The sequence below is a fragment of the Heterocephalus glaber genome, unplaced genomic scaffold (assembly GCF_053883595.1).
Source record: "Heterocephalus glaber isolate CG9 unplaced genomic scaffold, H.glaber_assembly_v1.0 deba00001553, whole genome shotgun sequence".
Lineage (NCBI taxonomy): Eukaryota > Metazoa > Chordata > Mammalia > Rodentia > Bathyergidae > Heterocephalus > Heterocephalus glaber.
Window position 1 is genome coordinate 7,146,947 of NW_028258344.1, and position 16,143 is coordinate 7,163,089.

General features: G+C 36.2%; 1 protein-coding gene and 1 pseudogene across 3 annotated transcripts in view; both read left to right on the top strand.

Annotated features, from left to right (window-relative positions):
• The window catches only part of Nkain3 (sodium/potassium transporting ATPase interacting 3), a 654,273-nt gene that overhangs the window by 507,969 nt on the left and 130,161 nt on the right, over positions 1-16,143 (top strand). The gene's annotated exons all lie outside the window — the stretch shown is intronic.
• LOC147824128 (small ribosomal subunit protein uS5 pseudogene) lies at positions 11,425-14,137 on the top strand (annotated as a pseudogene).

The window sequence follows — 16,143 nt, forward strand, 5'->3', positions numbered from 1 at the left end:
AGGCCAAAATCCATGCAATTAGGAATGAAAAGGGTGAAATTACAACAGACCCAGCAGAAATCCACAGGATCATCAATACCTACTTCCAGAACCTATATGACGATAAGATGGATAACACAGAAGAAATGGACAGATTCCTAGATACATATGAAATACCAAAGTTGAATGAAGAAGACCTAAAAATTCTAAACAACCCAATATCAACCAATGAAATTGAAAATGTAATGAAAAACTTCTCAACTAAAAAAGGCCAGGCCCTGATGGCTTCACTGCTGAATTCTACAAGACATTTAGAGAGGAACTGCTGCCACTACTGTTTAAACTCTTCAATGAAATTGAAAGGGAAGCAGTACTCCCAAATTCATTCTGGGAAGCAAGCATCACCTTGATCCCAAAGTGGAGAAAGACCCAACTGAAAAGGAGAACTATAGGCCAGTCTCACTAATGAACATAGATGCAAAAATCCTTAATAAGACAATGACAAACAGAATGCAGAAGATCATCAAGAAGATCATATACCCTGATCAAGTGGAATTCATCCCAGGGATGCAGGGATGGTTCAATATATGCAAATCAGTCAATGTAATACACTATATCAATAGAGCCAAGGACAAAAACCATATGACTATCTCCACAGATACAGAAAAAGCATTTGACAAAAACAACATGTATTTATGATAAAAACCCTTCAAAAAGTGGAGTAGATGGTCTCTACCTCAAACTGATAGAAGCCATCTATGAAAAACCAACAGCCAATATCATACTAAATGGTCAAAAACTGAAATCCTTCACACTAAAATCAGGAACAAGACAAGGATGTCCACTATCACCACTCTTGTTCAATATAGTTCTGGAAACATTAGCCACGGCAATTAGGCAAGCGGAAGAAATAAAAGGAATAAAGATAGGTAATGAAGAAGTCAAATTGTCATTATTTGCAGATGACATGATACTCTATATAGAAGACCCCAAGAGCTCCACCAAAAGTCTTCTAGACTTAATAACCAAATTCAGTCAAGTAGCTGATTGCAAGGTCAAGACACAAAAATCAATAGCTTTCCTCTACACCAATGACAGACTCACTGAGAGAGAAATAGGGCAAATAATTCCTATCACAATAGCATCCAAAAAACTGAAATACCTAGGAATTAACCTAACAAAAGAAATCAAAGACCTCTTCTTTAAAAACTATGGCACTCTGAAAAGAGAGATTGAAATTGATATCAAAAAATGGACAGACATCCCCTGCTCCTTGGTAGAAAGGATTAATATAGTGAAAATGGCCATACTTCCAAAACTGCTAAATAGATTTAATGCAATTCCAATTGAGATCCCAGCAGCATACTTCATGGACCTTGAGAAAACAATCCAAAAATTCATTTGGAACAAGAAGAGAACTAGAATAGCAAAAGGAATTCTAGGTAACAGAGACATGGCAGGGAACATCACAATCCCCAACCTGCAAATCTACTACAAAGCTACTGTGATAAAAACAGCATGGCACTGACAAAGAAACAGACCTGAGGACCAGTGGAACAGATTAGAAGATGCAGAAACAATGCCAGACACACTCAGCCATCTCATCTTCGATAAAGGAGCCAAACAGCCTCACTGGAGGACAGATAGCCTCTTTAATAAATGGTGCTGGAAAAATAGGGCTTCAACTTGCCAAAGATTAAAACTAGACCTATATCTCTCACCATGTACTAAACTAAAATCAAAATGGGTTAAAGATCTAAATATTAAAATAGAAACTCTGAACCAGTTGGAACAGAGGTTAGGTAGAACCCTTGAAGACATCGGTGTAGGAAAAGATTTTATGAACAAAACCTCAGTTCCCCATGAAATAACACAAACAATCAACAAGTGGGATCTCTTCTTATTAAAAGGCTTCTGCACAGCAAGAGAAACCACCAGCAGTGTGAAGAGACAACCCACAATGTGGGAAAAAATCTTCACCTGCTCTTCCTCACACAAAGGTCTACTATCTCGAATCTATAAAGAATTTAAAAAGATCAGACTTCCCAAATTTAAAGACCCATTCCAAAAATGGGCATCTGAAATGAACAGACATTTCTCAGACAAAGAAGTAGAAATAGCAAATAAATACATGAAAAAATGTTCAACATCACTGGTCGTTGGAGAGATGCAAATGAAAACAATTCTAAGATTCCACTTCACTCCAGAAGGAATGGCTGCCATCATGAAATCAACCAGTAACAAATGCTGGCAGGGCTGTGTGGAAAGAGGAACCCTGCTCCACTGCTGGTGGGCGTGTAGACTGGTGCAAGCACTGTGGAAATCTGTATGGAGATACCTCAAAGAACTAGGACTGGAAGTCCCATTTGACCCCACTATTCCCCTGCTGGGTATCTTCCCCAAAGAATTAAAAGAATCATACCACAGTGATATATGTGCACCCATGTTCATAGCAGCACAGTTTGTGATAGCTAAAACTTGGAAACAGCCCAAATGCCCATCAACTGGAGACTGGATAAAGAAAATATGTTTTTTTTTTTTTACAAAATGGAGTACTACTCAGCCATAAAAAAAGAGAAATTGGAGACATTTATAGCTAAGTGGATGCACATTGAGGCAATAGTCTTAAGTGAAATAAATAGGACACACATGTATAAATATGGAATAGTTTCTCTGGTGTGAGAAACTGAAAGTGTAAATAAGGACTAAATGTATAATAGGTAATGTGAAATAAGAAGAAAAGGGGCAAAGGGGAAGAAAGTGGGAGGGCTAGGGGAAAGGATAGAAGGGAATGGGATTAATATGAGAAAATGGAAAAATAGGAACAAAATCTTTGTAAATAGGGAGGACTGGAGGGGTTGAAGGGAGGGCTGGGCAAGAGTGAAAAATCAGAACCAAGAGAGACTATGTAAAGGTGCAAATTTCCCATGATGAATGTCATTATATTGTATACCTAAAATGTACCAATGATTAGAATGAACAATAGATAATGGAAAATAGGAAGAAAATCTCCAAAGTGGTAGGGGTAGTGGGCGGGGCAGGGGAAAGGAAAGAAAGGAAAGGAAAAATGATGAGAAATGGAAAAATGGAAATAAAGTCTTTGTAAATTGGGAAGGGTGGAGGGGGTGAAGGGAGGGCTAGGAATGGGGAAATAATAAGAACCAAGATGCATTATGTAAAGGTACAATTCCCAATGAGAAATGTAATTGTGTTGTATACCTACAATGTACCAATAAAAGAATTTAATAAAAAAATTAAAAACATATATTCCCAAAGAATTTTCTGAAGGAAACATTTGGAAATACTGAAAGATAGATCCAAAAATATTACTGTTTGGCAACCAGATGCAAAGGGAGATGAGGATAAAGCAATGCTCAGCCTGCGAGCCCAATGAGAGCAGGGAAATGTTTACACCCATACAGCAGTTGGGATAAAGAACCGGGCAGATAGATCAGTATAGACTAATGAGTCTGGACTCCATTCTCACTCTTAATTTTTTAGGTGAATATAATATTTTTTAAACTAATTACCTGTTTCTGATGAAGATTTATCCTTTTTATCTTTGTATCAGAAAAACCTCTCCATTGTAATTAGCAGCTAGGAAAGGGAAATTAGAGACAAAATTTTCCAAAAGAATTCATAAGAATCCACGTGCAGATTTTTGAGAACAGGAATTTATTTTCTGTCTTCATATAATTCAAAACTAAACAGTGTTTTTATTTTACTAAAATTGACAGAAATCTTTACTTATAATAGAGTCTCTGGAAATTCCCAGAGGTGTCTTTATATTCCAGCACCATAGTATTATTGGTAAATATATGATTATTCGTATTTGTTTTCCACAATATGTAAAACAATAAAGACATAAAATCATTTTTTTTCAAAATTTTGTGCTTTTAACCAAATTGGCAGGTAAATCCTTAGACCAAATATCAGATGAAAAACGAAATAATAGTTTGGTAACAAGAGTATAGGAGAGGAAAACTTCACCATTTAATTTCCTCTAAACATCTCTAGGAGGGATCATTTGAGTGAGACATGAATGAGGTCATTTAAAGAGTGGAACTAATAGTAATATTCCAGAAGAAACAAAGATTCACATGGTGAGAGCTTGGAGGTTAAGAGAAAAAAATGATTAAAGATGAAACTAGAGAAGCAGCTTTAGGGTTAAAGAAGGTATGACAATGAACTTGAGTTTGATTCTAAGATAATGGGACATTTTTACTAGGTTTCAACCAGAAGAGTGAGATCTATATTTAGAAAAGTGACTGGAGCTTCTCAAAGAATGGTGTGAAGGGGAAAAAGTAGAAGAAAATAAACCAAATAGTAAGCTATTACAATAGTTCCCAAGAGAGAAGATGGAAGCTTGGACTTAGATGGTAATAGAATATGTAGAAATGCCTGGACAATACAGATTGTAATCAAAATATATGTCCAATGTTTAAATTTAAAAATATTGTTACAGTAAATGTCATTTTACTGTTAATTCCCCTCAAAATGCTCCCTCTCATTTTGAACACACTTATCCCATCAGTCTTACCACTTTCCAAAGCAGTTCTGGAAGTCTTTATTGAGTGTTTTTGAGGAGTGATAAGAAAAAATGGTGAATATTGTTGAATGTCATCCAATGTAAAAATGTTACAGTGTGTCCTCATCTATCTTATTCAAGAGATCTGGTACAATGGAAATTCTGGCTCTTTCCTAAAGTCAAAATTGCCATGAATGATAAACATTTTAAGTGGATTCAGGACATCAAGGCAGCCACAACAGTGCCACTAAAGACACTCATGAAACAGAACTTCCAGAAACACTCCAGCAAATGGCAAGAATTAGGGGATACATATATTCAAGGTGAAGGGAATATTTTTAGGGGATTAATTGCAATGTGTCTTTTAATGTAAATATTCACTGCCATTTGAAAACATACCTCTTAATTCTTGCATGGGGAGAGGAAATGATGGGAGAGGAAGAGGACGAAATAAGATTAGAGCCTAGATTTTGCATTTGAGAATTAAGGTCAATGATATTGGTACTTAATGAGATGGGGAAAATCTAAGGATTTTGTTCCACTTGTAGTTTTCTCTCTTTTCATTAAAAAAAATGAAGATATGCATTATTTTCAAAAACTTTCAATAAATAGAAAACACATTCTATCTCTATCTCTCTCTCTCTCTCTCTCTCTCTCTCTATATATATATATATCACAAACATAAATAATCACTCTCAAAGAAGCGTAATCTGATAAGCCTTCTCAAATTGTAAAACACTGCCATTCCAAAAGGTCAAAAGCAATACGTATTTTTTAAATTAATTTTATTGATACATACAGTATAATGACATTCATCATTGGAAATTTGAACCTTTCCATAATCTTTCTTGATTCTTATTTTTCCCCATTCCCCTCCCCTCCCTTCAACCACTCCATCACTCCCGATTTAAAAAGACTTACTTTCCATTTTTTATTTTCTCCTATTAATTCCACTCCCTTCTTCCCTTTCCCCCACCTCTTCCACTTCCCCTTCCCCGTTGCCCCTTTTCTTCCTATTTCACATTATCTATTATACCTTTTTGTCCTTATTTACACTTTTAGTTTCTCACACTAGAGAAACTATTCGGTATTTACCGAATGTGTGTCCTATTTATTTCACTTAAGAGTATCGCCTCAATGTGCATCCATTTAGCTATAAATGTCTCTTAATTTCTCATTTTTTATGGCTGAGTAGTGCTCCATTTTATTAAAAAACCACATTTTCTTTATCCAGTCTCAAGTTGATGGGCAATTGGGCTGCTTTCAAGTTTTAGCTATCACAAATTGTGCTGCTATGAACATGGGTGCACATACATCACTGTGGTATGATTCTTTTAATTCTTTGGGGAAGATCCCCAGCAGGGGAATAGCTGGGTTAAATGGAACTTCCAGTCCTAGTTCTTTGAGGTATCTCCATACTGATTTCCATAGTGGTTGCACCAGTCTACACTTCTACCAGCAGTGGATCAGGGTTCCTCTTTCCCCACAGCCCTGCCAGCATTTGTTATTGGTTGATTTCATGATAGCAGCCATTCTTTCTGGGGTGAGGTGGAATCTCAGCATTGTTTTCATTTGCATCTCTTGAATGACCAGTGATGTTGAACATTTTTTCATGTATTTATTTGCTATTTTTATTTCTTTGTCTGAGAAATGTCTCTTCATTTCAGATGCCCATTTTTGGATTGGGTCTTTAAATGTGGGAGGTCTGATTTTTTTTTAGTTCTTTATAGATTGTAGATAGTAGACCTTTGTCTGAGGAACAGCAGGTGAAAATTTTTTCCCACATTGTGGGTTGTCTCTTCACACTGCTGGTGGTTTCCCTTGCTGTGCAGAAGCCTTTTAATAAGAAGAGATCCCACTTGTTGATTGTTTGTGCTAGTTCATGGACAACTGAGGTTTTGTTCATAAAACCTTTTCCTACACCAGTATCTTCAAGAGTCCTACCTAATATCTGGACCAGCCAGTTCAGCATTTCTGTTTTAATATTTAGATCTTTAATACATTTTTTATATTAGTTTAGTGCATGGTGAGAAATATAGGTCTAGTTTTAACCTTTGGGAAGTTGAAACCCAATTTTTCCAGCACCATTTATTAAAGAGGCTATCTTTCCTCCAGTGAGGGTGTTTGGCTCCTTTGTCGAAGATGAGATGGCTGAGGGTGTCTGAAGTTGTTTCTGCATCTTCTAATCTGTTCCACTGGTCCTTATGTCTGTTTCTTTGCCGGTACCATGGTGTTTTTGTCACAGTAGCTTTGTAGTAGAGTTTCAAGTTGGGGATTGTGATGCCCCCTGCCATGTCTCTGTTACCTAGAATTGCTTTTGCTATTCTAGTTCTCTTCTTGTTCCAAATGAATTTTTGGATTGTTTTCTCAAGGTCCATGAAGTGTGCTCCTGGGATTTCAATTGGCATTGCATTGAATCTATATAGCAGTTTTGGAAGTATAGCCATTTTCATTATATTCATCCTTCCTATCCAGGAGTAGGGCATGTCTTTCCATTTTCTGATATCATCTTCCATCTCTCTTTTCAGAGTGCTATAGCTTTCAGAGAAGAGGTCTTTGATTTCTTTTGTTAGGTTGATTCCTAGGTATTTCAGTTTTTTGGATGCTATTGTGAAAGGAATTATTTGCCCTATTTCTCTCTCAGTGAGTCTGTTGTTTGTGTAGAGGAAAGCTACTGATGTGTGTTGACCTTGTATCCAGCTACTTTGCTAATTTGGTTATTAAGTCTAGAAGACTTTTGGTGGAGTTCTTGAGTTCTAGAGTGCCATCACTTCTGTGAACAGTTTTTTTATGTTGTCTGCACTCTCCTGTTTATTCATTGAATCTGCTCAGTCTTATGCTATTCTTTGCATCATCTAGCAGCTGCTGGATTGATTTCTTTTGGTCCCTTACTATTTTAAAGACATTTTTCTTTTCCTTGTCACTAATTGCAATTGTATCTTCTATGTCTGAAATTCTGTCCTCACATTAGTTCATTCTGCTGCATAAACTTTCAATGGAATTTTTAATCTCCTGGAAATCTGTTTGCATCTGTTTTATGAATTCCATTTGTTTCCTATGTTGGGATTCCATCATGTTCCTCAGCTCCTCTATTTCTTTTATCCATGCCCTTTCTAGATTTATTAATCATGTCTTGCACTATGGGCAAAATCTCTGCTGTTATCTGAGAAATTATTTCTGATTTCATTTTTTCCAGGTCCTCTTTTGATGTCAGTTCAGGCAATCCAGGTGGTTGAGTATCAGATTGTTTCATCTCATTTCCCTTTGGGGTTGCTTTAGGTGATCTGGATGTCTGGTATTGAGACTTTTTTACATGTCTTCTCATTTTAAGGAGTGGAGGGGTGTGTGCTGCTGGTACATGTGTGGCTTACCTCCTTGGCACTAGGCAGGGCTCTGCTCCTCTTGGCTGGGGGTGTTGGTACAGGAGCCCAAAAGGCCCAGCTGCTGGGCACTGGGGGCCTCTCCTCCTCTCAGCAATTGTTATTTCATAATGTCTTAAAGCAATTAGTACAGTATCAGCCATTCACATGTGTCTAAAAGTAAAATTGCTAACAAGAAATTGATTAACATAAACAGCTTTCATTTAAAATTGGTTTATATAAAATTCAAGAAAATATTTGCAATGCATAATTATTACTAAGCAGAAGAGATAATCAGGAAGTGTTGAAGACAATGAAACAAACAATTAAAACTTCAAGATACACAACAGTTTTTAATTAACGAGCTAAATTAAACCAAATCAACAAGGAACTCTCTTGTAAGGCTTGACTCTGAAGCCTTTAAAACTGGTAATTATAATAAGAATAATACTTATCAGTTACTGAACGTATTCTATATGGGATAATATATCTGTATATATATATCATCTAATATAATATATATTAATCTATTATAACATATATGTAATCTATATAAAGAAAGTAGGGCATAGAGAAAATAAGTATCTTATAGAAGGTCCTGCAGTAAGAGGGAACCTCATGCTTGTTTCTGACATATCTTAACATAATTGTACTTATTGAGGATACTTTTTAATTCATACAATGAAAGATAACTCAGCTATGTTTATTCTTTTATAATATTGTGAAGAACCAAAATGTATAATAGATACTGGGAAATGGGAAGAAAATGTCCAAATGGGAAGGAGAACAAGGGAGGGGAGGGGGGACAGAGGAAGGGACAAGAGAAAAAGAGAATAGATGGAAAAAACTAGAAACAAAGCTTTTGTAAATAAGGAGGGGAAGAAGTGTTGAAAGGAGGGAAATGGGAAAAAAAGCAAGATCTATCATGTACAGGTAAATATTCCCTACGATGAATGTTATCATTGTGTATATCTAAAATGTATGAATAAATTTGGTTCCCGTTTTTTAGAAATCTAAAAAAAAGCATTGTAGTAATTTTTGAATTTTAAGACTATGCAGATGAATTTTGATCTGTCCCAATAGAAATATGTGCAGAAAGAGTGAACAGGACCCTCAATCTTAAAAAGAAATAAAAATGGTCAAAATCATAGGAAAAACAGTTTAAATTAAAGTTGAATAAAGTAAAGACTTTTTTTTCCCTTTGGCTGTACTGGGCACTGAACCCAGGACTTTTGTCCTTAGCTACATCCTCAGCCCTTTTTAAATTTTTTTTTTGTTTTTAGACTAGGTCTTGCCAAACTCCTAAGTTGCCCAAGTTGAATGCAAACTTGTGATCCTCCCGCTTCAGCCTCCCAAAGACGTTTTCTAAACTACAAGCACAACATAGAAATTAAACATGGAATAATTTAAATAAACAGGTACTCAATTCAAGTGTTCCCAAATGGATAGATTCCTTAAATACATTTTAATGGATTAAAGAACTATATAAATACAATTCTATTTTGGAAGAAATAAAATTATTTGGACACATCTATACATGTGGTCTGTATGATATGAATGACATACTATGTAAAAATGTTAGCTGTCATTAACCTCATTGGGTAGTATTGCATCTTTTCTCAATGTTCATTGTCTGTATTTCCATGTTATGATGAATATACAATAGTCTGGTGATAAGAACTCTTTCCTCCTCATCCCCTCCAAGATCTGGAATTGTTTACATATGAAATGTTCCCAAACTTGTGTGCACATTTCATTTGCTTGGAGATTTGTGGATTTTCCAAAGCCCAGCCTCACTCTAGATGAATGGAATCACAGTACCCAGGTGGGTTGTGCGGGCACTTTCAGTTTCTGAAACTTCCTGGAGGCTTCAGTGGCAGCCTGGTTGGGGTGTCACTGACACACTGTTTTGCTGCCTGAGCACCTGGCCGGTGCTGCATCGTGAGGGATATTACTTGTCAGACTTTCGGCTCCACCTAGGCTTCCAGAATGAGAATCTGCCTTTTGATAGGATACTTGCAGTTCCCAGAGTGTGCTGAAGTTTGAGAAGAGCTAGTATAAAATGGCATCTGCTCTTTCTCTTAATGACAGGAAATAAGAGTCCAATACATTTTCACTGTGCTCCTTGGAAGGGACAACAACCATGGCTTCTTGTTGGTAGCCTTTATGCTTTCATTAAATTAATATTATATAACTTTCAAAAAAAGAAAAGATATTAGAGGCAAAAAATCCCTTCATAAATTTTGTCCATTTGACAACTTTATGTACATTGAAATCCTCAAATTATGAGATGTGATTCACATATACTTGACAGAGAAAACAAATTCTTTTCCAAATTATTCCCATGGAAGAATAAGTCACTTCTATAAAAATTGAATCTACTAGTTAATTCTTTAAGGTAAGGCTTGTGGAATCCTCAGCTGTGTTGTCCAATGAGGCAGCCATCAGCCACACACTGCTATAGGGCAGATGGAGTATGGCAGGTACAGACTGAGATGTGCTGTAGCCATAAATTACACACGGAATTTTGAATACTTAGTGTGAAAAAGGGGGGGGGGGCAAACTATGTCACTAATAATCTTTTCTATATTAATTATATGCTATAATATTTTGGGAATATTAAGTTAAATAGAATATATTAATAAAATTATTGTCACCCATTCTTTTTTATTTTTAATGTTTCTGCTAGATGATTTATAATCACATTTGCAACCCACCTGATATTTCTATTGGGCCGTGCTAGTCTACAGCATCTCTGTCAACTGCTGACACAACTCTTGTTTGAACACTCAACTCGTTAACCCCCTGGGAAACCCCATCTGTTAGTAAATTTCTCTCAGTGTAAAGATGAATTTTTGTCTATAGACCCCAAATTCACCACTTTGGAACTTCTGTCTGTTGGCTCTAGTTCTGCCTCCTGTGTCCCACAGACTATCTAATCCTCATTTGTATCCACTTCTGATTTGTCTCTAGAAGATTGCCATCCAAGCCAATTCTCACAGTTTTGTGACAGGACCTCACAGAATTTTTGACTGGTGCTTTGTAACAGAATCATGTATTTGGGTGAACAACAGTTTCAGGCTGTTAGCCATGGTAATTTTGAGCCTAATATTAAATCTGGTTCCATTTCCTTTGGAAGCCACAGATGAGACATAGACCACTGTTAGACTGGGGAAGCTCTCTCTGCCCCCTAAGGTATGACACGGACCAAAGTAAAAGTTAAAGTTCATCCAGGAAGGATGCTATCCCCTGCCTTTGGCTCTCTCAGGGGAAATGAACAGACTTTAGCCTGCACGAAAGACAGATGTCACAAGGGAATGGCCGTCCTGAGCCTGTTTTCAGCACAGTAGACTGTGTGTTCCAACATCATCTGCTCCAATCTCGTCCTCCTGAAGGCAGGCTGGTGTAACAACAGGTGAGATAGTTTCCATGTCCTTAGGATTCTTAATGAAATTTTATTTCTAAATTTAAAACTGCAAACAAGTAACATAGAATACAGAAGATGGCTACTTTAGTGCGTCATGAATATTTCAAGTTTCTAGTTCTTGATGTCTACTTTTGATGATTAAACAGAATTCAAATCTTTTAAGAAAAAGGTCATGATTTAAAAGGCAATTGTCCATATATCCAAATGTCTAATATATCCAAAGCATTTTCTTTACAGTGTCATAAACATCCACACTAAATTAAGCCCTTTTAATTCAGATTCTTTTCATTTTAGGAAATTGACACTCTTGAAAATAAAAACATATCTGCCCCAAACTTATTATTTTATTCTTTCCTTATTGTTTCAACTTACCTTATATCATTGATCATTAGAGTGTACATGTTAGTCTATTGATCAAATAAAATTTTTTCTAGTCTAAGGAAAAATTTTTGTTGAAAATAAATTTTCTAACCAAACAGTTAAATAGACAAATTCTAAAGTTCATGTCAGGCATTAATTACAGTAACCAATATTTGTAGACACAGTAATATGCTCCAATTATCTCTACATATAACTTAAGAAACAATAAATTGTATAATGATGAATCTAATTCAAAATATCAGTAGAAGCTAAGGCACTCCATATCCCCTTCAAACAGTGGAAAGCTCTGTCTACATGATGCCCAAAATATTTGATCAACTCAGTTTATTCAACCTAGACAATTCAATATGAAAAAGTTCACCATTTAATTGCTGAATTGATTACTTGTCAGCTTGAGTGGGAATGCCCAGCTGAATTGAGTCAGCGTGATTCTGTGTGTGAAAGGCCCACTTGAAAGAGGATTGTTCTTGGGCCAGTATAAAAAGGAGAACTGGAGGGAAGGATTTCAGCTGACCTTCCTTGGAGGATCTTTGTTGTGACTGCTTTTCTTTGGAGGAGGTCTGGCTCCTTTCTTTGAAAGAGCTTTGGCTGTTTTCTTTCTTTGGGGGAGCCTCAGTCGATGTCTTCACCTTGGATGTCATCTCCTGGCTTCTAGTGCAGATCCTTCAAGTTTCTGCCACAGACCATTTGGCCCTTTTGGCACAGACATTTCAGCTTCCAGCACTGGCCCTTGGGCCTTTTTGACACAAATCCTACCAGGATTTGATACAAATCCTATCACTGATCCTTCAGCCTCCTGATATAGACTTGCATGGGATATTGCCATGGGTGCCAGTATTAACCAAGTACTCGGTTATGCAGACATAATAGTAACCTCTAGGGCTGCAGTACAGAAGTATTTTAAATGGACTTCTTTAGAAAGCTAACAAGATTCTTCAGGAATCATATACGAAGAATAAATCCAAATAAACTATAGTAGCAGGAAACAAAGAAAACCAGAAAGAATAACAATCTGACAATTGGAGGGAAGAAGAAGAATCTAAAGTTATTGCAATATTATGTAAAATGTCGAGTTTTAAATAAATATCACATGGTTTCTTTTGTATGTGAAACCCAAATTATAAATGAAGAACAACATAAAGGATAGATAACAGGAAATAGGGAGATAGTCATTTGCACAGGGAAGAGGATGAAGACACAGAGGGAAAAGGGAGGAGGAGGAATAAGGACTTGAATAAAAGAAATGATGTATTTTGTACTGCAGACATGTACTAATAAAAAATAAAAATTGAAAAAATATTTAAAATAAATACCAGAGCAATATATGTGCACCCCTGTTTATAGCAGCACATTTTGTAAGAGCTAAAGCTTGGAAACAGCCCAAGTGCCCATCAGCTGGAAACTGGATAAAGAAGATGTGTTTTTTTTCAAAAAATGGAGTACTACTCAGCCATAAAAAATGAAAAATTAGAGACATTTATAGCTAAGTGGATGCACATTGAGGCCATACTCTTAAGTGAAATAAATAGGACACACCCTATTTATTAAAGGAAGCATGCTAGAAATGGTAAATCTGAGTAAATATAAAATGCTGTGTGAGAGTTTCTTCTTCCTCCATAAAACACCAAGTGGCAGATGACACAGTACGGCAGGAAGGCCTAAGGGTCCAGGAACCCAGGCATGGAAAATTTGGGTTGTGGCCTTGGAGACGAGGCCATGGGCCTCACAGACAAGGGGTGCAATCCCATCACCAAGCTGGGCCAGCTTGTCCAAGACATGAAGATTGTGTCCCTGGAGATATGTCTCTTCTCCATCCCCATCCAAGTGACTGAGATCATTGATCTTTTCCTGGGGTCATTGTTCATGGATGAGGTGAGGTTCTAAAGATCATGTTGGTGCAAATGCAAATCATGCTGGCCAGTGGACCAGGTTCAAGGCATTCATCGACTTTGGGGACTACATAAATCATGTCTGACTAGTGGTAAGTGCTCCAAGGAAGTAGCCACTGCCATCATTCTAGCCAGACTCTCCATTGTCCCTGTGCAAAGAGGTCACTGGAGGAACAAGATCGCCAAGCTCCTTCACATGTCCCTTGCAAGACGACAAGCCACTGTGGCTCTGTGCTGGTGCACCTCATCCCTGCCCCAGAGATCTTGGTGTTGTCTCAGCCCCTGCTTCCAAGAAGCTGCTGCAAATGGTTGGTATGGATGACAGCTACACCTCTGCCAGGGACTGCACTATCACACGGGGCAACTTCACTGTTGCCTTTGATGCCAACCCATGACCTGTAGCTGCCTGACCCCCAACCTCTGGAAAGAGATTATGTTCACCAAGTGTCCCTCCGAGGAATCCATTGACCATCTTGGAAAAATCCACACCAAAGTCTCTGCAGAGTACTCAAGGTACAAATGTTACTATAGCATAGGGCTTTTATACAAGAAAAGTAAAGAAAATGAAACCTAAGAAAAGACTGTGAGAATGTATTACTTCTCTTTTCTTCTCATATATATGAAAGATATAAGTTCATAATAAATAATAATTGTAATACTGTATTGTTATGTTTCTACTATAGCTACTCAATAAGGCTCTGTTGGAGCAAGATTTCCACATTAAGCCCATATTTACTTGAACATTAATTAGATTTTAATAAATTAAAATACATACTGTAATTCTTAAAGAAAATAAGTTTAAAATACAGATTGAAGGGCAGGAAATGGGGAAAAAATAAGAACCAAGATATATCATGTAAAGGTACAAGTACCCAATGATAAGCATGAATGTATTGTATACCTAAAATGTACCAATAAAAGAATCTAAGGAAAAAAATATAGATTGAAGGTAAATCAAAGAATTGGTAAAATTTTAAAAATAATAAATTAGTTATTTAACATAAAAAAGATCATAAGGAAGAATGAAGAAACAAAAAGGCATGAAACATGTAAAAAATAAATGGCAAACAGTAGATACAAACCAAAACATATAAATAATTATATTGTAAATTGACAAAACATTTCATTCAAAAGGCAGCAATTGTCAGGTTAATTTTTAAGAGAACCAAATCTAACTATATACTACATATAAAGGCCATCCTTCAGATTAAAAGACATATAAATTGAAAATAAGACAAAAAAAGCTATTCCATGAAAATAATAACAATAAACCTGAAACATCTATACTAATATCAGAAAAAATACACATTAAAAAATTAATTATAGATGAGATTTCATAATAACAAAATGATCAAAACTTCATGGTTACATGTACACAAGTAATCAAAGTCCTATATGAAAACAGAATTAGAAGAAAAATTGAAATTTTGAAATTAAAATTAGATATGTCAATACTCCACTAAAAATAATTGATCAAACAAATAAACATGGTGCTATGTACTCTTTGTTCTTGCTGCCAATTCACATGTTGCAATGCTAGTGAAATCATTAAAAGGTTAGATCTTTTGGCAATAATTAGGTCATGAGGACTCTGCTTTCATGAATAGGAATAGCACCTTGTAAGAGACTTCCCAGAGAGCTAGCTGGCAGTGTCCAACATGTGAGGCACAGCAGGAAGTCAGCAGAGGACCTTCAACAGAGTCCAAAGGTGCGAACATCCTGATAGCACCCTCTAGAAGCAGGAAAATAAATTTCTTCTGTTTATGAGTGCCCAAGCTGTCATAGTTACAGCGGGCAAAGCAGACTAAGACATAGAGAATCAGAAAGGATATAAAAGACCTGCTCAACACTACCAACCAGCCTGGACTGATACAAACACTCTGTCTAACAGCAGAGCGTATTGTTTTTAAGAGCAATGGAACATTTTCCAGTATAGAGCATATATCAGGCCATAAAACAAGTCTCAATAAAATTAATGGAATTGAATTTATCCAAGTATGTTCTTTGACCACAATAAAACTCAACTGAATAGAAACGAAAACATAGCATGTCAAAATGTACGAGATGCAGCAAGTATAGCATTGAGAAGGAAATTTATACTTATAAAATACACATTTGAAAAATGAAGGTAGTTAGTTTCCAAATAACCTAAATGTTCACCTTAAGAAACCAGGAAAATGGGGCGGGGATTTAGCTCAGTGGTTTCACCGCCTGCAGCGCAAGCATAAGGACCCGAGTTCAATCCCCGGTACCAAAAAAGAAAAGAAACCAGGAAAAGAAATGCAAACTACTCCAAAGCAAGAAAAAGTAAAGTAATTAATAGTAAAGCAAGAATCAGTGAAATTAAAAATAGAAAGTTGAGAAATATCATTACACCAAAGATTTGAACTTCATAAAGACCAACAAAAGTAATAAGCCTTTCCTAGATCGACCAAAAAAAAAAAAAAAAAAGGTAAAAGTAATCAAATCCAGAAATGAAAAAAGGAACATAACTATTGACCTTATAAAACTTTAAAAGATTGAGTATATTATGAATAAATTACCAAAATTGACTCAAGAGAATATACATTCTGGAAATAC